This window comes from Carcharhinus amblyrhynchos, chromosome 35 (assembly GCF_965287045.1).
Source record: "Carcharhinus amblyrhynchos chromosome 35, sCarAmb.v2.hapA, whole genome shotgun sequence".
Lineage (NCBI taxonomy): Eukaryota > Metazoa > Chordata > Chondrichthyes > Carcharhiniformes > Carcharhinidae > Carcharhinus > Carcharhinus amblyrhynchos.
Window position 1 is genome coordinate 10827576 of NC_137358.1, and position 21760 is coordinate 10849335.

The window sequence follows — 21760 nt, forward strand, 5'->3', positions numbered from 1 at the left end:
ATGTGTGGGTTAGGTGGATTAGCCATGCTAAATTGACCCTAGTATCTGGGGTTAGTTGGATTAATACATGGGGTTATGAGGATGAGGCCTAAATTGGATTGTTGTCTATGCAGACTCAATGGGCTGACTGGCTTCCTTCTGTACTGTAGGGATTCTATGATTCTGTGACCAGGTATGAGCAAAGAAACACAGGATCAAATGAGTAAAAGATAATTATAATGATCGATGTCAAGAAATTCATGTGGGCTAATGTGGGATGGATGAACAGATGGTGCATTGAAACCAAAGATCCTGTAGAATGATGGTTTGGAGTCCGTGGCTTCTTTCACAGAGCAGGAGAACTTGTGTGTGTAATCTTTGCGGGGCGGCATGGTGGTTAGCACTGCTACTTCACTGTGCCAGGGACCTGGGTTCGATTCCCGGCTTGGGTCACTGTCTGTGGAGAGTCTGCACATTCTCCCCAGGTTCCTCCCACAGTACAAAAGATGTGCTGGTTAGGTGTGTTGGCCATGCTATATTCTCCCTCAGTGCACCCGAACCGGCATCTGAGTGTAGTGACGAGGAGATTTTCCCAGTAACTGCATTGCAGTGTTAATACCTGTGACTAATAAATACACTTTAAACTTGACCAAAGTGATGAGCTGAAGCATAGGGAATAGGTGGCTTGACGCTTTGCAATGTTATTGATACAATTAAGGAATTAAAATGTCTTAGACAGCAAGCATGCTGTTCAGCTGTCCTGAAGATGTGTCCAAATCATTAGATTCTCTGATAGTCTTGTTAGATGCTCGGTGTCTGTGACAGACAATTTGTCCAGCATCTGAGAATCATTTCAGGGACTTTTTCCTTTTAACAATCTCTTGGCTTTATGACAATTCCAAGAGCTTCATGCAATGGTTACAGTGAGATTGTCCTCATGGTGTAAACCTATTGTAACAAGGTGGTGGTGTAGCGATATTGTCACTGGACTAGTAATCCAGTGTACAACCCAGGGGACCCGGGTTCGAATCATAGAACATAGAACATTACAGCGCAGAACAGGCCCTTTGGCCCACGATGTTGCGCCGACCGATTAAGAAAAAAAGCAATGACCCTCTAAGCTAAACCAATCCCTTTCCATCCATAAACCTATCCACGGACCTCTTAAATGCCCCCAAACTAGGCGCATCTACAACTGCAGCAGGCAGGGCATTCCATTCCCCCACCACCCTCTGGGTAAAGAACCTACCTCTGACATCCTTCCTATAACTACCACCCCTTAATTTAAAGCTATGTCCCCTCGTGCTAGCTTTCTCCATCCAAGGAAAAAGGCTATCACTGTCCACCCTATCTAAACCTCTAATCATCTTGTATGTTTCAATAAGGTCTCCTCTTAGCTGCCTTCTTTCCAACGAAAATCATGGTAGGTGCTGAAATTTGAATTCAATAAAAAATCTGGAAGTTCAATGAAACAATTGTCACAAATACCTAATTGGTTCACTAAAGGGAAGGAAATCCATCTTCTTTACCTGGTCTGGCCTACATGTGACTTCACACACACAACACCATGGTTGACTCTTAAATGCCCTCTAAAATGCAAGCCATTCAGTTCAAGGGGAATTAGGGATGGATAATAAACGTTGACCTTGCCAGAGACACCCACATCCCAACTTAAATAAAGAGAAAGTAACAAAAGCAGAAATTGCTGAAGAATCTCAGCAGGTCTGACAACATCTGTGGAGAAAGAATAAAGCCAATGTTTCGAGTCAGAAAAAGTAATGTTAGTACCAGTTCCAATTTAAGTATTTGTCATCAGCACCAGCACTCACATATTATGACATCTAGATGGAGAGTGGTATGTCCTCTACTATCCCTCAGCAATGTACCTCACCTGTTACATTCATTAGAGCAACCTTGTTCCACTACAGTTAGGCATCTTTCCTGTAATCGCTTGGCTCCACCAGTTAAGAACAGACTTTAGATGCTTATTAACAGACAGCAACTATTTACAGGGTGATGCAGATTCAATGCTTCCCAGGCATGAATCCAGGACCTAACTGTTGGGACAATCTCAGACAAGTTGGAGTGAAGCCCCATCTTGGTTCCTAATTGGTCAGCCTGAGTCATATGACCCTTTCAGAAGCTCACCCCTTAAAGGGGCCAGACACCATGGGCCTTGCTCGTCCTGGAACCGTAAAATCCCGCTCGAGGTCAACAGACCTTTCCATGGTGTGTCTCTTGCCCACTCCAATTCCCGTGGTGGGCGGGATGGTAAAATTCTGTTCCAAACCTCTCCCCCTTTAAGTTCCTTTCTATGAAGAATATTTAACTCATACAGTTCCCCTTAATTTACAACAATGAACATTTTTAATCAGTTAATCAAAATTTTCGTCTCTCTGGTGGCTTCCACTTTCTAGTAGAACGGCGCAACTCAACTGATGGCCGTGCTTCTGTTGGGCTACTTTCTGTAGAAGCTGTCATACTTGGGGGTTTCTATTCCGGTTACTGATGCTTCAACCTCCTCTGTTTTAGTCGGAACAATACTCTCGCCTGTTACAAGCTGATTAGTCATTTCATTTTTCGGGCAGCCAATGACACTTCCAGCTGGCAACAACAAATCAGGTTGTAACACTGGCTCTTGGGACAACTCCTGTCCATGCAAATGGTCCATATGTTTCCTCACAATCCAGTCTTGCACATTCACTTTGTAAGCAGCAGTCCTGTTTTGGCCACAATTCCTGAAATCCAGCTTGGGCCACTTCTGAAGTTTTTCACACAGACTGGCTCATCTATTTTGAATGATCTTGCATCATTAGTGCGATCAGGCCCCCTTTTTTGGTTACACTGTCTTTCCTCCATCCACCCTGCTTAATTTGGGAATATCAGTCTTAGTCTGATCCTTCAGCAATGACCCATCAATGGTTTTGCTGGAGATATACCAAGGGCTGAATGCAGTCTAGTCTGTAAGCTAAAAGGAATCAAGCTGTTTTTGTTTCCAAAGGATGCATTTGACTGTTTTTTCAAGTCGGCCTGGACTGGCGAAGCTTCTCAAACACGACGTATGTGTTGTGGATCTCATTTCAAACACTTCTATCCATTTGGAGTGGGTGTCTTACAAGAGTAGAAACATGGTGCCCAAAAATGGTCCTACATGATATATGTGGACTTGCACCCATGGTCAAACTGTCCATTCCCAAGGGTGCCAAAGGGTTGCAGCAGTAATTCCTGCTATAACTGGCACTGATCGCAGTGCTTCACCAGTCTTTCAATGTCGCTGTGGATACCCAGCCACCAAATCTAGATTAAGACAAGCATCTTCATTTTCACATGCCCGGATGGGCACTATGCACTATTATAGGAAGGTGATGGCCTAGTGGTATTACTAGTAATCCAGAATCTCAGCTAATGTTCTAGGGACCCAGGTTCGAATCCCAGTCCAGCAGATGATGGAATTTGAATTCAATAAAAATTATCTGGAATTAAGAATCTACTGATGACCATGAAACCATTGTCGATTGTCAGAAAAACCCGTCTGGTACCCCTTTAGGGAAGGAAATCTGCCATCCTTACCTGGTTTAGCCTACATGTGACTCCAGAGCCCCAGCAATGTGATTGACTCTCAACTGCCCTCCAAGGGCAAGTAAGAATGGGCAATAAATGCTGGTTAGCCAGTAACGCCCATGTCTCATAGTGAATAAAACAATGATTGCAAATCAGTAAGGAGTATTCCCCTCCCTGGCACAGGGATGACTACTCTCGCTCCCCATAGGATGATGCCAACCTCACAACTAAATTCACTTTTCTTCTCAGGCCCATCATCCATGGCTTCATGTCTTCAGAATCATTTCATTCTGCCAACCTGCCAATAAGTTGTGTCTTATCTTTGACAACAGAGGGCCTCTGCTGGTCCAAAGTTTTATTTGTTGTTCTGACACTGTTTCACAATTTCTTGCGGTACCAGCGAGCGGGGTGTGGGAAGTGGGTACTCTCTGGCAGTGGAAGATGACTGAGGGCATCAGTGTTGGCTATTTGTGTTCCTGGTTGGTGTTCAAATCTGTGCTCATTGGGCAATAATATCAGTGCCCAGTGCTGAATCCCAGCTGATGTAATTGGTGGGATAGTCTTGTCCTCCTCCAACAGACCCAACAGTCGTTTGTGGTCCGTCGCAACAGTCTGTCCTCTGTAGACATACGGGTGAAATCTTCTCACTTTAGACATGACAGGCAACCTTTCTGTTTCTATTTGAGAATAATCATTCTCAGCTTCTGAAAGGTTCTCGGCACGTATGCAATAGGCCTCTCAGAGCATCATCCATTCTGTGAGACAGAACTGCCCTAACGCTGTATGTGGAAGTGTCACACATCAGCATTAACTTCTTGGATGGATCAAAATGTACCAGTAAGCAAGATGAATGTAATAGATGCTTGACCTTATTAAATGCTTTTTTGTGGCATTTCCAAGACCATCTCAGGTGGTTCTTCTTCTGTAAAGGAGCCAATAGTGTTGACAGACTTGGGAGGAAATGCCCGTAATAATTCCCTGGGAATGATTTGAGCTTTGAGGCGTTTGTAGGGGCTGGTGCCTCTTTTATTACCTTTACTTTGTCCTCCATAGGATGCAATCCCTGGGCACCCACACAGTAGCTGAGGTAAGCTACCTCGCTAGCAATTTTCTCTTTTTAAGGAATCTTCCACCTCCTATTATCTTCTCAGTACTTTAGTACTAGTTGAGAACAAACTAGAGACATATATTAATGAAGAATGACTATATACAGGGGATGCAGATTCAATGCTTCCAGGCATGATGTGAGGATAACTGCTGGGACAAGCCCAGGCAAGTTGGAATGAAGCCTCAAGTCAGCTGCTGATTGGTTAGCCTGGGCCATGTGACCCTTTCAGAAGATTTCCCCTTCAAAGGGGCCAGACGCCACGACTAGAATCTCATCACCATTCACACTGGCAAGATTTTCCCTTCTCACCGTAGTTAACGGAGATTTGGCCGGCTACCAAATTCTCCAGCCTCGCGGCAGCAGGAGTGTGGCATGAACATGCCCCACCTTTCCACTAGCCAATGAATCCATTTTGTACTCCCTCTGATAGGGCCTGGAAGTTAATGATAATGTTGCCTCTGAGCAAATGGCCATCCAAAGAAGACAGAAACTGTCTCACCTCATTGAATGATACAGTGCAAAAGGAGGCCATTTGGCCCAGTGAGACTGCACTGACAGCAATCTCACCAAGGCTCTATTCCTGGTCCAAAGAACAAAGAGAAGTGCAGCATAGGAACAGGACCTATGGCCCTCCAAGCCTGTACCAATCATGATGCCCTAATGTTCCTTAGTTCATAAAATTTCAAACTTTTTAAGAAAGGCATTTGTTTGATTGAAAGAGCGACAAAGACTTGAACTCAATGACCAATGTTTGGATTACATGCACATTAGGAGCAGAAGATTGCCACATCCCTCTAGTCTGCCCCGCAAGATCATTAAAGGCGAAAAACCATTCAGATAGTTCAAAGTACAATTGGTTGGCAGAAGAGGAGAGTGAATGTGCTAGAGGATTGTCTTAGATCTTAGAAATATTGAAGCAATAATAGGCCATTCAGCCCCTCAACCCAGTTCTACCATTTAATGAATCTGTGAATCTGTGACCCAACTCCATATATTCTCCTTTGTTCCAAATCCATAACAACCGTTGGTGAACAGAATTAGCCAAATTTTAGACTTAAAATTTTCAGCTGCTATTTGTGGAAGAGGGTTCCAAATTTCTAACTTTTTGTTGGGATTTCAGTTCTGGCTCTAATTTTCTAGACTATGTCCACCCATATTGGACTCCCCAACCAGTGGAAATAATTCCTCTTTCTTTGCCTTCTCTGACAATCCACTCCCCCTTTAGTGTGTATCAACAGCAATGAGAGACACTCCAATCTGTAGAATCCCTACAAGGCAGAAGAAGGCCATTTGACCTTCGAGTTTGCACCAACTCTCTGACAGAGCATCCCACCCAGGCCTTATTCCTGTAACCCCATGGATTTACCCTGTTAGCCCCCCGAACCAGCACATCTTTGGATAATAAGGGGCAAATTAGCATGGCCAATCCACCTAATCTATACATCTTTGGACGCTAAGGAACAATTTAGCATGGCCAATCCACCTTACCTACACATCTTTGGACTGCAAGGGACAATTAGCACAGCCAATCCACCTAACCTACACACCTTTGAACACTAAAGGCAATTTAACATGGTCAATCCACCTACCCTTCACATTTTAAACTGTGGGAGAAAACCAGAGCACTTGGAGGAAACCCATGCAGACACGGGAAAATGTGCAAACTCCACACAAGGCAGTCATCCAAGGTCAGAACCAAACGCGGAATCATGGCATTGTGAGGCAGCAGTGCTAACCACTGTGCCGCTGTATCGCTTATACAGTGGGACCGCTGTTGCACAATCACTTGTTGAATAGAATGGAGAGAGGACCTCAGAATTATTGTAATATTTTGGGGGGCAGAATAACTGATCGATCAAATGTCACCTCCATATTCAATATGGATAATACAATGGTTAATAGTTAGCGGGAAGGAGGGAAGAACCCTGGACTCTGAAATGAATAATATAAATAAAGATAAGTTAATTGAAATGTTTGACGAGCATCAATCTATAGATTCTCATGAGCCTTTCTAATTTATTTATACACAACATGAGGTCGTATGGTAAATGGTAGCTGTGGCTCTGTTTGTAGACCCTGTGCCTGTGTGTTAGAAGGTGGTGGTTGAAATCTCCCCCTAGCTGAACACAAAATTAAGGCCAACATTCCCAGCACAGTAGTGAAGGATTGCCGCACTGTCAGAGGGTCAGTACTGAGGGAGTGCCGCACTGTCAGAGGGTCAGTACTGAGGGAGCGCCGCACTGTCAGAGGGTCAGTACTGAGGGAGTGCCGCACTGTCAGAGGGTCAGTACTGAGGGAATGCTGCACTGTCAGAGGGTCAGTACTGAGGGAGTGCCGCACTGTCAGAGGGTCAGTACTGAGGGAGTGCTGCACTGTCAGAGGGTCAGTACTGAGGGAGTGCCGCACTGTCAGAGGGTCAGTACTGAGGGAATGCCGCACTGTCAGAGGGTCAGTACTGAGGGAATGCCGCACTGTCAGAGGATCAGTACTGAGGGAATGCCGCACTGTCAGAGGGTCAGTACAGAGGGAGTGCCGCACTGTCAGAGGGTCAGTACTGAGGGAGTGCTGCACTGTCAGAGGGTCAGTACTGAGGGAGTGTCGCACTGTCAGAGGGTCAGTACTGAGGGAATGCCGCACTGTCAGAGGGTCAGTACTGAGGGAGTGCCGCACTGTCAGAGGGTCAGTACTGAGGGAGTGCCGCACTGTCAGAGGGTCAGTACTGAGGGAATGCCGCACTGTCAGAGGGTCAGTACTGAGGGAATGCTGCACTGTCAGAGGGTCAGTACTGAGGGAATGCCGCACTGTCAGAGGGTCAGTACTGAGGGAGTGCCGCACTGTCAGAGGGTCAGTACTGAGGGAATGCTGCACTGTCAGAGGGTCAGTACTGAGGGAGTGCCGCACTGTCAGAGGGTCAGTACTGAGGGAGACCGCACTGTCAGAGGGTCAGTACTGAGGGAGTGCCGCACTGTCAGAAGGCCAGTACTGAGGGAGTGCCACACTGTCAGAGGGTCAGTACTGAGGGAGTGCCCCACTGTCAGAGGGTCAGTACTGAGGGAGTGCCGCACTGTCAGAGGGTAAGTACTGAGGGAGTGCCGCACTGTCAGAGGGTCAGTACTGAGGGAATGCCGCACTGTCAGAGGGTCAGTACTGAGGGAGCACTGCACTGTCAGAGGGTCAGTGCTGAGGGAGTACTGCACTGTCAGAGGCTCAGTGCTGAGGGAGTGCCGCACTGTCAGAGGGTCAGTACTGAGAGAGTACTGCACTGTCAGAGGGTCAGTATGAGGGAGTACTGCACTGTCAGAGGGTCAGTGCTGAGGGAGTGCCGCACTGTCAGAGAGTCAGTACTGAGAGAGTACTGCACTGTCAGAGGGTCAGTACTGAGAGAGTGCTGCACTGTCAGAGGGTCAGTGCTGAGAGAGTACTGCACTGTCAGAGGGTCAGTACTGAGAGAGTACTGCACTGTCAGAGAGTCAGTACTGAGAGAGTACTGCACTGTCAGAGGCTCAGTGCTGAGGGAGTGCCGCACTGTCAGAGGGTCAGTACTGAGAGAGTACTGCACTGTCAGAGGGTCAGTACTGAGGGAGTACTGCACTGTCAGAGGGTCAGTACTGAGAGAGTACTGCACTGTCAGAGGGTCAGTGCTGAGAGAGTACTGCACTGTCAGAGGGTCAGTACTGAGAGAGTACTGCACTGTCAGAGAGCCAGTACTGAGAGAGTACTGCACTGTCAGAGGGTCAGTACTGAGAGAGTACTGCACTGTCAGAGAGTCAGTACTGAGAGAGTACTGCACTGTCAGAGGGTCAGTGCTGAGAGAGTACTGCACTGTCAGAGGGTCAGTGCTGAGGGGGTGCCGCACTGTTAGACGATCAGTACAGAGGGAGTGCCGCGCTGTTAGATGGTCAGTACTGAGGGAGTGCCACACTGTCAGGGGGTCAGTACTGAAGGAGTGCTGCATTGTCAGAGGTGCTGTCCTTTGGATGCAAATGATCTCCTAGTGCTGTTTCAAAGTGTTTATTGGGTTTTCTGCTCAGTATTTACCGTTCAACTAACAACACCAAAACAGACGGTCTGACCATTATCATATTGCTGTTTGGGGGACTCCGCTGTGCACAAACTGGCTGTCGCACTTCCTACTTTACACTAGCAGTGAAACATTCTGTGCAGTGCATTGAGGCATCCGGTGGTTATGAAAGGTGTGATTTAAATGTGAATCTTGTTTAATCTCTCTGTGCGAATGCATCACAACATACAATCAACTCTTTTCTCCTCAAGAAAAGATTTAGCGACCAGTTTGAATCAGAAATTAATTTAGGCGAACAGCTTGCTGATATACAGGGCGAGAATCTCTGGCCTCCTAGCCACGTGTTTCCCACTGGCGGGAGGTGGCGGGTTGTTCGCTGTCAATGGGAATTCCGTTTGATGTCACCCCACGGCCACGGGACCGGAGAATCCCACCAACGTGAACAGGTGGAGAATTCCAACCCAAGTCTTTCCTTTGTTACATCTGATGAAAGGAAGTGGTTCCCTTTCTCATATTTCCCAGCATGCTTTTTACACTACCAGTGCATTCCTCTTCTGAAATGAATAGACTCAGGTTCCATTTGAAACGGCTAAATTATCGAGCGGAGTATGAGCGTTACAATGGGCTGATGCTTCACTTCACCTCTGGCCCAATCCTTTTTTCTCTATGCCCTGCTGTGGCTCTGAGGACACCATCGGCGGGATTTTTCAGCCACGCTTGCCCCAAGTCTGGAAAATCCCACCCAAAGTCATGATCCATGTCCGCCCGTTACGATTCCTCTGATGGGCAGGCCAGGAAAATCCAAGTCTACTCTACACAACCATGGCTCATGAAATTTGTGCAATCTTTCAACGCTATTGACATTGTGGCTGTATATCAGCATTGAAGTAATAATTAAGTGGATTTTAAAGACATGCTTGACCAGTTATGGACATCATGCCACGTTGGCTGGGTTACCCAGTAATCAGGACAAGGGAAGAGTTCTGAGGCCGGTGGGGGTAATCAGTCCCAATGTCAGTTGCATCTAGCTGATTCTTCCACTAGGGAGTTGTGAGTCAGGCTAAGAGTGTGTCCACATGAAAAGGGACCTCGTTACAGGAACTAGTGTGTATTGATGGATGTAACATAGCAGAAGACATGCGCTGTGTAATGTAGAAGCAATGTAACCATGTGAAACGACATGGTGGCACAGTGGTTAGCACCCACAGCACCAGGGACCCAGGTTCAGTTCTGGCCTCAGGTGACTGTCTGTGTGGAGCTTGCACATTCTTGCCTACTTTTGATTTTCATGAGTTGGAGATGCTGGCGTTGAACTGGGGTGGGCACAATAAGTCACTTGATGAAGGAGATTTGACTGGGTGCCAAATTCTCCAAACTCACTGCAGCGGGACATTGAACTAATGGCATCCCAATTCTGAAAGGGCCTGCAGATTGAGGCCGCTTCTCCCGTTCGCAAATGAGCTGGAGATTCATTTATTTTTCAGTTTCCTGTCCACTTCTCCTGCCCCTGCTTTGACCTGCACCCACCAGCCTAAAAATTGAGATTGGGTGGGCAAAGGCCTTTAAAGTGTCCATAAAGTGGCTACATAGAGGAATTATCATAGATTATCATAGAACCCATGCAGTGCAGAAGGAGGCCATTTGGCCCATTGAGTCTGCACCAACAACAATCCCACCCAGATCGATCCCTGTAAGCCTTTACATTTATCCTAGCTAGTCCTTCTAACCTACACATCCCGGAACACTAAGCAGCAGTTGAGCATGGCCAATCAACCTAACCTGCACATCTCTGGACTGTGTGGAGGAAACCAGAGCACCTGGAGGAAACCCACACAGACACAGGAAGAACATGCAGACTCTGCACAGTGACCCAAGCCGGGAATCGAACCTAGGTCCCTGGAGCTGTGAAACAGCAGTGCTAACCACTGTGCCACCATGCCACCCAAATTAAAATTAAAAAGGGAAAGGGCAGGATCCTGGAGTAAATCCCTCCGTACAATTTTTAGTGCCTCCTCTAATTTTGAATATGGTTGGATAATGTTTCTGTGAAGCACCTGGGATGTTTTGGTGCCACATATGATGAATTTTTGCAATTGCTTCATCCTTACAGGGTCATTGTCTTTTGGGTAAGAACAACTTTGGGCAGTATGATGGCACAATAGTTAGTTAGCAGTGCTGCCTCACAGCATCAGGGACCTGTGTTCAATTCCTGGCTTAGGTCACTGTCTGCATGTGTGGAATTTTCACTTTCTCCCCGTGTCTGTGTGGGTTTCCTCCCACAGTCCAAAGATGTGCGGTTAGGTGGATTGGCTATACTAAATTGACTCTAATGTCAGTGGGATTAGCAGGGTAATTGCGTGGGGTTCCGGGAATAGGGCTTGGGTGGGATGTGGTCATTGCAGACTCGATGGGCCGAATGGCCTCCATCTTCTAGGGGCTCTATAATTAAACAATGGCGCTAAAAACAGCCAGGGATCAACTTGAGCTCTGATCTTTGCTGATTGTGAATGTTGGCTGTGTTGTCTCCGTAGACCTTTTGTGCTGAATTGACCTCTTCTGCACTGTAGGGATTCTATGAAAATCATGCAGAAGGGCAGGGTAAATGTTCTTGGGGCTTCTCCTGGTCTGTTACTGTAATTTTGTCATGAGTTTAAGAAGCACCTGACCGGAGAGCCATTTGGAGCTCTTTTGATGTCACAGTAGCAGAGCTAGAGTGGTCTGGAGCACATTCACCCACAAATAGTGGGCATCTCTGCATTGTGAGACACAGAAGCAAGAGGAAAAAACAATCAACACCCCATCCCTAACCCCGATTTATATTATAGAAACACTCCTCGCATAAACTGGGCAGGGGGCTAACTAACACTGATCGACTTTGTGTGACACCTCCATTGTGAGTCTGATGGTATCTTATCCACCTCTCCCCTCCAGGGTCACAAGACCCCAAAGTCTAGTTTGCATCTCCCTCAGCGGCTCAACTGTGAGTTCAGAGAGGCATAACTCAGCGATCTCCACCTCAGTGAGGTTGGTGCGTAGGTGCATATGCTTTCAGCTCTCTCTCCCAGGCCTTTTCACTGTGATCTAAGCACGAGTCCAGATTTTCACAAACGACAAACATTCCACTGGAAGCTCATCCCTGTTTTCTGTTCCACACTCAGGCGGGGATTTTCATGCGATCGTGTTTGACTTATGGGCTCTCTCCATCAGCAATCCATCTTGTCACAACAAGGGTCACCGTCGCTCTCAGAATGACGGACCCTGGTCAAGAAGTACAAGCAATTGGGTTATCTGTTGAGATTGTTGAATTGCTGTGGACAATCTTTAGTTCCAAGTGATTCTCTGAACAAAAGGAAATAGCCCGACAGAACTTTTCTTCATAAATTCTTACGGTGTGAGTGTCAAAGGCAAGGCTGGTGTTTGGTTCTGAGATGCTGTTGTAAAACTGAATGACTCACTGTCCGAGGGGTCCAATCACCCTGCTGTGCATCAGGAGGCCAGATCAAGCAAGGAATGTCCCAGAACTGAATTCAGATTTGCCACAGGGAGATCTGACCTTCATATTCTTCTGGATTGTTGGTCCATGCCTCTGGTTTGCACTTTAAAGTAACGTTAACCATTATATTACTGTATTCATGAGGTGGGCAGGTCTTGTGGCACAGTGGGTAGTGCCCCTACCTCTAGACCAGAAGCTCTGGTTTCAAGTCCCACTTCAGGACATAATGGCCGTGGAAGGGCGCATGCATAATGTGGCCCAACAGGTTGATTAATGGCCTGCAAATCTAACATGGCAGATGGTAAGAGTCAACCACACCGCGAAGGCAACATCACTGCACTACCTTGTCAAACGTAATCATGGACTGCACCAGTGGAGGTCCATAGTTGCCAGTATTCTTGTTAGGTATCTGATGGACGGAGAGGAGGTCAGGCAGGAGTGACAGAGAAAGAAGCCAGAGAGCCAAGGAGAACTTTCTTCACCCAGACGGTGGTGAACGTGTGGAATTCACTCTTACAGAAAGTAGTTGAGGCCAAAACATTGTGTGATTTCAAGATAAACTTAGATATAGCTCTTGAGGCTAAGGGGATCAAGGGAGATTGGGGGGGGGGGGCGCAGGTGCGGGGAAGGGGATCAGGATATTGAATTTAGTGGTCAGCCATGATCAAAATGAATGGCAAAGCAAGTTCAAAGGGTCAAATGGCTACTCCTGCTTGTGGTTTCTATGAATAATCCAGTGATGAAGACCACCAGAATGAGTCAAAATTCAGCTTGAGAAGCGTGTTCAGACATGCATGAGGCCATGGAAGCATTCAGAGTTGTATTTTCATATTTTCTTGACCCTGTTAACATGGAGTTGTTGTGTGGGTGGATTTGTTGTCAGTTTAGGTTTCTATTCTCCGGGCGGCTGTACAATAACATGCCGCCCTGGCCAAGAACAAATTTATTTTAATCTCTAAAATCGGGAGTGCTGGCGGAGAGCCAGAGGTTTCTTATTGAATCCAGGAAACTGTTGGATTAATCGTTGAGCTTTTTCCAGCTTCCATTCCCGGGATGGCTCAGCGGAGAAGTGCAGACTCTGATGATGAGGTGACATAACGTCACTGGTCTTTGGCAGGTGAGAGAACAGAGTTGCGGAAGGAGGCCATTCGGCCCATCGTGTCTCAACTGGGTCACTGGTGGTAGCCTGCTGGGAATGGGGAAGTGGGAATTCAGCAACATCTCCCATTCACTACCCAGTGACCCCCCAGTCTCCCATTAAAGTTTAACCCCACCACCCCTCCACATTCTGCCACCACTCCCCTGTTGAAGTGCTTGTTGGGTTCCACGGACAGGGTGAGTCAAGAGAAAGAGCAGACTGAGACCCCTGGAACTGGAATGACGAAGGGCTTGAAGGAGGGAGGGTAGGGTTCATTGGTGAGAGACACTGAGGGAATCAACGTGCGATGAGAACCTTCTGTCTGACTGTACACCTGCAGGAGAGGAGGGGAGAAAAGTTTAATTGAATTAATTTATTATTGTCACATGTGTTAGGATACAATGAAAAGTATTGCTTCTTGCACTTTATAGGGACAAAGCATACCGTTCGTAGCGTACATGGGGAGAAGAGAAGGAGAGGGTGCTGAATGTAGTGTTACATAGCTAGGGTGTACAGAAAGATCAGCTTAATATATGATAGGTCCATTTAAAAGCCTGATGGCAGCATGGATGATGTTCGTGAGTTGGTTGGTAGCTGATCTCAGACTTCTGTTTCTTTTTTCTGATGGAAGAAGGTGGAAGAGAGAATGTCTGGTGTGTGTGGGATCCTTGATTATGCTGGCTGTTTACCCAAGGCAGCGGGAAGTGTAGACGGAGTCAATGGATGGAAGGCTGGGTTGCGTGATGAACTAGGCTACATTCACAACTCTTTGTAGTTTCTTGAGGTCTTGGTCAGAGTAGGAGCCATAACAAGCTGTGGTACATCCAGAAAGAATGCTTTCTGTGGTGCATCTGTAGAACTTGGTGCCAGTCATAGTGGGCATGCCTAATTTCCTTAAGCTCCTGAGAAAGTAGAAGTATTGGTGGGCTTTCTTAACTATAGCATCGGTGTGGAGGGACCAGGACAGATTGTTAAAGCAAAAAGGAAGAACCTTGTCCTATGTTTCCATGGTTATACTGGAAAGAGGTCATTCAAATTTGGAAGAACATTTGCGAAGAGATTGGTGATCATCATGCCCACTCTCTGGTGCACTTTTCATTGCAAAGGCTCATCGCTTGATTGCTTGTGCATGCTCGGTGTGAGAGGTCCCATGCAGCCACATATTGGGGAAATTGTTGTTACTCTGGCAGCAGAACATTCTGGAACCAACCAATCTCCAATCCACCAAATCAAACACCAGCTCAATGAGCAGACTGGAAAAAAAGAATGGGGCCAATTTTCCCATCCCGGCCTCCACAGGAATCAGAGCGGATGAGGAGCGGACCATGGAAAGATCTGTTGATCTCAGGCAGGATTTTCCTGTTTCTGGGTGAATGTAGCTGGAAAATCCCACCCAGTGTGTTTAATATCCTGGGTTTTTACTTAACCTGATGGGGAGGAGCCAACATTGTCAGGGGCAAGGAAATACCAGCTACTGGCATCCAGACATCTCTTTTCTTCAAATATATCGTCACAAGTTAGAAAGCATGGATTTGGTGCTGCACTACCATGAAAAGGCAAGGCATTTCTAATTTATAAAGAATGAGATTAAATATGCCTCTAAGTGAGAAGATTTGCTGATTGCAAGAGATAATGAGTTTGAAATGAACACATGCAGCAAGATCTGAACCAAATTCAGGCTTAGGATAAGCGGCAGCATTCACTCCACACAAGTGCCAGGCAAAGACCATCTCCCACAAGAAGGAATCCAACCATCTCCCCTTGACATTCAATGGCATTACCATTGCTGAATCCCCCACTATCAACATCCTGGGGTTACCAGTGATCAGAAATTGAATGAGACCCAGTCACACAAATACTGTGGCTACAAGATCAAGGAATTCTATGGCAAGTAACTTGCCTCCTGACTCCCCAATGCCTGTCCATCATCTGCAAGGCACAAGTCAGGAGTGTGATGGAATGCTCTCCCCTTGCCTGGATGAGTACAGCTCTAATAACACTCTATAAACTCAACACCAGCTGGGACAAAGCAGACCACTTGATTGGTAGCCTGTCCATCACCTTCAACATTCATTCCTTCCATGACCAATGTGAAGCATCCACAAGATGCACTGCAACAAATTGCCAAGGCTGCTTTGCCATCACCTTCCAAACCCGTGACCTCTATCACTTAGAAGGACAAGGGCAACAGATACATGGGAACACCGCCAACTGTGAATTCCCCTCCAAGTACTCATCATCCTGATTTGGAACCATCACCATTCTTTCATTGTCACTGGGTCAAAGTCTTGGAATTCTCTCCCTAACTGCCCTGTGCCTATACCTCCTGGACAGCAGCTGGTTCAAGAAGGCAGCTCACCAGCACCTTCTGAAGGGCAGCTAAGGATGGGCAATAAATGTTGGCCTAGACAGCGATGCCAGCATCCTGTAAACAAATACATTCTTTTAAAAAGCAAGCAATTTATATAGGATACTTTCTGTAAAGAGATTAGTCTTTCGGATGGAAAACTTTGCTAAGAGTAATTGGATCAATTTGATAGGTCATGGGCTGCCTAGAGTGAAAAATGAACATTGACAGAACTTCCGTATTCTTTGCCCATGCAACACTTTGAAAGTTGCTTCATAAACATTTTATCTTCGTTGGGAAAAAATGAATAGAGGAAATCTCCACAAGCATCTTTACAATGTGGCTGTGCCCATTGGCTAATTGTGCGCCTTGTCTACAAGTCCCATTGCTTGAGAAGATCGGGTACATTTGTGTTACTATCTGGTGCCCTGGCAGAGTTGCCAAATCAAATTTCTGCATCTCATCCACCTTTCAAACATTGTGCCTTCTCCCATCTCCAAAACCTCATTATCAAAACTGCTCAATGGAAGTTTTAAAAAAAAAGAACAATTTTTTTTCAATGCCCCTGTAGATTATTTGTCTTCTTCCATTTTTTTTGCGTGCCACAATGTCCGAGTGACTACTCTTGAATTCCTGGACTCTCCAGGACAACCCTGGATGGTTAATAATCCCCTCTGCCCTGGGGTTACCAAAGGACACCAGGACTTGAACATGTGGCACCAGCAGACAGTGAAGTCTTAGAGTTGTGTTGGGATGGTGGTTGGGAATGGCCGGAGATTAGTGGAAGCTGGTATAGGGAATAAGATATCAGTATTGTCTTTGGTCCTCATGAGATGATTGTTTAAAATAAATCCCAGGGCCTGATGAGAATGTAGTGCACACTGGCTCCTGCATTGAAAGATGACAGCCATCTTGTCAGCCTCAGGCTTTTGGGCCCAATAATGCTTTTATTGTACTGGTGGGCCAGTGGTGACCAGAGGGATTCATAGTCTCCAAGGTCAATCAAAATAAATGCCTTGATGGTGTTTATGTTTCACTTGAACGTCCTTGCCTGTCTGCCTGGAGAATACATATCCAAACTTTATTTTCTTTCAGATATTACCTAGTGGGAACCAATTGGGATACAATAAAAGATGTGGGTTCCATCACAACATATTGTGTGCAGTTTTGGCCTCCTTATTTGAGGAAGGATGCCCTTGCTATAGAGGGAGTGCAGCAGAGGTTTACCAGGCTGATTTGTGGGATGGCAGGTCTGTCATAAGAGGAGAGAGTATGTTGGTTAGGATTATATTCATTAGAGTTAGAGGGGATCTCATAGAAACTTATAAAATTCTAACAGGGTTAGACAGGGTCGATTCAGAAAGAATGTTCCCAATGGTGGGGGAGTCCGGAACTAGGGGTCATAGTTTTAGGACTGAGGTGAGGAGAAATTTCTTCAGCCAGAGAGTGGTGCATGTGTGGAATTCACTCCCACAGAAAGTAGTTGAGGCCAAAACATTGTGTAATTTCAAGAAGAAATTAGGTATAGCTCTTAGGGTTAAAGAGATCAAGCGATATGGAGGGGAATGGTGGGATCAGGATATTGAATTTGATGATCAGCCATGATCAAAATGAGTGGTGGAGCAGGTCCGAAAGGCCGAATGGCCTACTCCTGCTTCTAGTTTCTATGTTTCTACGACACTTTGACTGTTTCACTTGCCTATATCTAATCTACTTATCAGTGAATGATACTGATTACAGTTGGTGCTTTAGTGCTTACACTTGCACTGTTAGAGTTTGGTGACAGTGCTAGTCTTCCGAGCTTTCCTGCCCCTGAAGGTGAGATGGGACAGATGTGTTCTTCTGGCAAGAGCTTTATTGTGAAATTCTAGCTCAAGAAAGTACTGTAGTGACGAATAACATCGCTTTGAAAAGAAAATGACCGTCTTGCGGCCTTCCGGCCCGATTGGCTGACTGAACCAGCACAATCGTCATGGCTTCAGCCAAGGATTTCCACAAACTTCTCTTGCTCCTCCTGTAGGAAGACACTGCAACTTCTAACATACAGATCTGATGGTAATGAGTGAGTCGTGGAGAGCCCTTAAGTTAAGCACTCGTTAAATTCCGGTCTCAGTAGCACTCAGACTAAACTCTGTTTAAATCATGTATAACCTGTGGTGTATGGGGTTTTTTCTGTAAAAACAAAACACTCTGTGTTTCACTTTGAACTGCAAGTAATCTTTCCTGAATTCTGTACTTAATAAATCTATTTCTATATTTGCAATAGATTTGCTATAAAACATTACCAAATGAAATTGTCTCTCTATTTTCTTAATCTCGCTGACGTGTAATTGAAATAGAAGACATCAAACATCAATGGAGTGGTGAAGGGATAATATTATTGGATATTTGTGTCAAAAAATTCTAGAATTATCTCAGCAAGTCAGGCAGCTTCTGTGGAGAGAGAAGCAGAGTTTAAGGTTTCGGTGATCTGACATCATCACATTGCCATGGGCGGCACGGTGACACACCTGTTAGCACTGCTGCCTCACAGCACCAAAGACCCGGGTTCAATTCCAGTCTTGGGTCACTGTCTGTGCGGAGTCTGCACATTCTCCCCGTGTCTATATGGGTTTCCTCTGGTTGCCCTGGTTTCCTCCCACAGTCCAGAGATATGTAGATTAGATTTAAACTTTAGTTAATTATTGTCACAAGTAGGCTTACATTAACATTGCAATGGATTACTGTGAAAATCCCCTATCGCCGCACTCCGGTGCCTGTTTGGGTACACTGAGGGAGAATTTAACATGGCCTTGATACATCAGGAGTGCTTGAGTATTCTGGGTCTGTACTCGAGTTTAGAAGGATGAAGGGGTGATCTCATTGTAATTTGCAGAATACTGAAAGGCCTGGATAGAGTGGACGTGGGGAAGAGGTTTTCATTAGTCGGAGAGACTAAGATTCGAGGGCACAGCCTCAGAGTAAAGGGACGACCCTTTAGAACCAAGGTGAGGAGGAATTTCTTCAGCCAAAGCGTGGTGAATCTTTGGAATTCATTACCACAGAAGGCTGTGGAGACTAGATCATTGATTTTAAAGTTTAAAGTTTTTGAAGTATTTATTAGTATCACAAGTAGGCTTTCATTGACACTGCAATGAAGTTACTGTGAAAATCCCCTAGTCGCCACACTCCGGCGTCTGTTTGGGTACACTGAGGGAGAATTTAGCATGGCCTTGACACGTTAAATTCTCCCTCAGTGTACCCAAACAGGCACCGGGGTGTGGCGACTAGGGGATTTTCACAGTAATCCATTGCAGTGTTAATGTAAGCCTACTTGTGACAATAATTAACTAAAGTTTAAATCTAACCTGCACACCTTTGGACTGCGGGAGGAAACCGGAGCAGCCGGAGGAAACCCACACAGACACGGGGAGAATGTGCAGACTCTGCACAGACAGTGACCCAAGCCAGGAATTGAACCCTGGTCCTTGGCACTGTGAGGCAGCAGTGACAACCACTGTGCCACTGTGCTGCCACACAGTAGCACAGCAAAAATTATATTCACAAGTTATTCTGCTCTGTGAAAGAAGACATCATTCTATAGGACTTTTGGTTTCAATGTGCCACCTGTTAATCTGTTCCACATTACTCCACATGAATTTCTTGACATTGAGCATTATAATTATGTTTTACTAGTTTGAGCAAAGATGTTTCTATTAGGAAGGGAGACTAGGATCTGATGGCACAGTCTCAGAGTAAAGAACCAAGATGAGGAGGAATTTCTTCAGCCAGAGAGGCTGGATCTGTGAATTCATTAGCACAGAAGGCTGTGGAAACCAGGTCATTGAGGTTAAAGTTCATTGATTAGTGTCACAAGCAGGCTTACATTAACACTGCTATGCAAATACGCTGAAAATCCCCTAATTGCCACACTCCAGTGTCTGTTTGGGTATAGGGAGGGAGAATTTCGCAAGGCCAATGCACCTAACCAACATGTCTTTAGGACTGAGACTAGAGGAAACCCATGCATACATGGGGAGAATGTGCAGACTCTGCACAGGCAGCCACCCAAGTGAATCAAATTTGGTTCCCTATCGCTGTAAGATGGCAATGCTAAGCATTGTACCACTGTGCTGCCCCTTGGGTGACAAAGCCAAAGAAGCTTCGGCTAGGTTGTGCCAGAGGAAATGGTACGCAACGCAGCCCTCCCAGTAGTGGGGGCAGTGGGTGTTTTGGCTGGCGGAAGGGGTGCCATTCAAATAAGATGTATTGCTGCCAAAGCTCCAGCACCAATATTCTGCGACAGATGCAGCACTCATTGAATTCCTTGTGAATAATTTCAACAGTTGTTTAAAGAGCTGGCAGTAATTCTGAAATAATTGCTTCCCATTTCTAGTTATGCTTCATAAAAATAATATAATAAGGCATTGAAACTGATTATCTTTTAAAAACGCCACTGGGGTCCCATTCTTATGTGTGCTCAACAAGCTGGGAAACAACTACTGGGAAGGTGGATTATTTACTCAGATCCCAAGCATGGAGTCTGAGATCTTTATGTTGCTGGAAGCTGGAGACTGTCCTTCCTGATAACACCAATGAGCTTCCATGAGAACATTAGATATAGGAGCAGAATTAGGCCATTCAAAGTTAATTTATTATTGTCACAAATAGGCTTACATTAACACTGCAATGAAGTTACATGAAAATCCCAGAGTTGCCACATTCCTGGGGGAAGTCTAGATCTAGGGGGTCATAATATGGATATGCACACATTGGACTGGCGTGGAGACAGTAAGTGAGCACACTCGCCTGATGAAGGAGCAGCGCTTCAAAGCTCATGATTCCAAATAAACCTGTTGGGCTTTAACCCGGGTGTTGGCCATTTAGTTTGGCCAATACACTTAACCAGAGTGGTGGGAGGAAACCAGAGCACCAGAGGAAACCCGCCCAGACACAGGAAGAACATGGACTTTAACCTGATGTTGTGACACTTCTTACTAAGGGGTCATGGTTTGAGGACAAGGGGGTAAACCTTTTAGAACTGAGGTGAAGAGAAATTTCTTCACCCAGAGGATGGTGAATGTGTGAGAGTGTCCAGGGGGAGATAATGTCCAGAGATGGATAGCCCTTTAGATACGTTCCCTAGAAAAGCAACTTCATGGTAAGGATGGTGATTTCTTGACTGCCTGTTCAGCAACTCCAATTAGTAATGAGCACACAATCACGGATGCTCAGCTATCCCACTGTCCAAGCAGGAAGCACTCCCACCCCATAGCTGCAGAGTGCTATTTCAGCCCATGGTTTCTGTCAAGGGGATAGCAGATGAATAAGAACTCCGTTATTTTAATAGGGATGGCAGCCCCAGCAACAGATACTTAAGTGGCTGCCACTGGCAGGTTGTATCGGACAACAAAGTCCATCATGTATGTGTCGGTCACCACACACCTATCTATTCTAATCCCGTTTCCTAGCACTTGCTCCGTGGCCTTGTGTGCTAGGGTATTTTAAGTAAGAAGTCCTTCTTACTTGAAACACCAGGTTAAAGCCCAACAGGTTTATTTGGATTCACAAGCTTTCGAGCGCTATTCCTTCATCAGGTGAATGTGCCCACCACAGTCCAACACTGGTATCTCCATCTCATGACATTTCAAGTGCTCATCCAAATGCTTCCTAAATGTTGTGAGGGCTCCCTCCTTTACCACCCTTTCAGGCAATGAGTTCCAGATTTCCACCACCCTCTGGGTGAAAAAAAAATTCCTCAAATCCCCTCTAAATCTCCTGCCCCTTATCTTAAATCCATGCCCCTGGTTATTGACCCCTTTACTAAGGGGAAAGGTTACTTCCGATCTATGCCCCTCCTAATTTTATACAACTTGGGTCAGGTCCCACCCCTGGCCCAGCCTTCTCTGCTCGAACAACACCCAGCCTACCCAGCCTCTCTTCACAGCTGCCTCACTCCAACCCAGGCAACATCCTGGGGAATCCCCTCTGCACCCTCTCCAGTGTAATCACATCCTTGTAAATCGCATTAAATTTAATTTAGTATTGTGACAGAAATCCTTGACTACAATCTGTTTAATCCTCGCCTACAGAATTCAACACATGACTATACAAATGCAATCATTGCAACAGCA